Raw genomic sequence first — 1144 nt, 5'->3', positions numbered from 1 at the left:
CTTGGTGACCGCGCTCACCGCTTCCGGGTCCTCTCGGCTGTTTCCGGATCCGCTCGGCTGTTTCCGGATCAGCCGGAGTTGGAGGAGGAATTGCCGAGCCTCGACCGAAGAAGTCCGTGTGCACGCCCGGCCGCGGCCCCGCGCCCCGCCCCCTCCTCCTTCCTTCCTGGGGAGCGCTGTTCCAGGATCCCAAGTCCTTCAGACCCCGCGGAAGTTCTTTTCGTCAAAGGCTTCCTCGTGTCGCCGCGTGACCTTGGAAGCTGTGCTCAGATTACACCTCCTCCGGGATGCCCGCCGGCCTCAGCCAAAGGAGGGCGAAGCTCTCGCGCTCTCTCCGGTGCTCGGCCCCTGGCGGCTCTTCCGCCGGAGCCTGGCTCACGGTGCAGCGAAGTGTGGCCCGGCCTCCCCGCACCCCGCCCTCGCCGAGCGTCCCTCGGGGCAGGGCTGGGTCGGCTCCACTTTCTGGGCGCGGGAGCCCCGCGTAGTCAGTGGTTTAGTCTGGAACTTACACGCCCCCACCCCCACTTTGATATTCAGCCATTCACCTCTTCCTGCTAATACCCCACCCCTCGCAGTGCCACTTAAATCCCTCCTCTCCTCCCTCTGCCACTGCCCTGTGACCTCTCCCTCCAACAGTGGACCTGACATGTCCCCTTGGACAAGCGACTCAAACTTAGGTCCGGAGCTTTGATTCCCCTGCTCTCAAGCCCGTTTCTCCCGCGGTAAAGTGCACTCCAGGAGCCGGCAAGTCCTGTAAACGCGACCTGCAGAGGACTGAGTTCCAGGATGCGTCCTTTTTTCTGCATCCCCAGCGCTAAAACCCAGCCCCAGTCCCAACGAGCTGTTTCCTGAACTTCCAGAAAGCCGCCTAACCGTCCCCTGTGCGGCCTTTTGGCTCCCTGAGTTACTCTCAAAGCAACTAGAGTCATCTTCGTGAAACAGATCATGTCTCATCCCTGCTCAAAATCTAGTTCAATCCAACTTGAAAGTGGACAGCCGGCTGGCGTGGCTCAGCGGTTGAGCATGGACCTAGGATCCAGGCGATCGGGGTTCGATTCCCGGTCAGGACATATGCCCGGGTTGTGGGCTGCAACCAATCAATGACTCTCATCATTGATGTTTCTATATCTCTCTCTCCATCTCC

This window comes from Miniopterus natalensis, chromosome 3 (genome assembly GCF_054644295.1).
Source record: "Miniopterus natalensis isolate mMinNat1 chromosome 3, mMinNat1.hap1, whole genome shotgun sequence".
Taxonomy (NCBI): Eukaryota; Metazoa; Chordata; class Mammalia; order Chiroptera; family Miniopteridae; genus Miniopterus; species Miniopterus natalensis.
The sequence above is the reverse complement of the archived record's forward strand: the minus strand, read 5'-3'. Positions refer to the sequence as shown.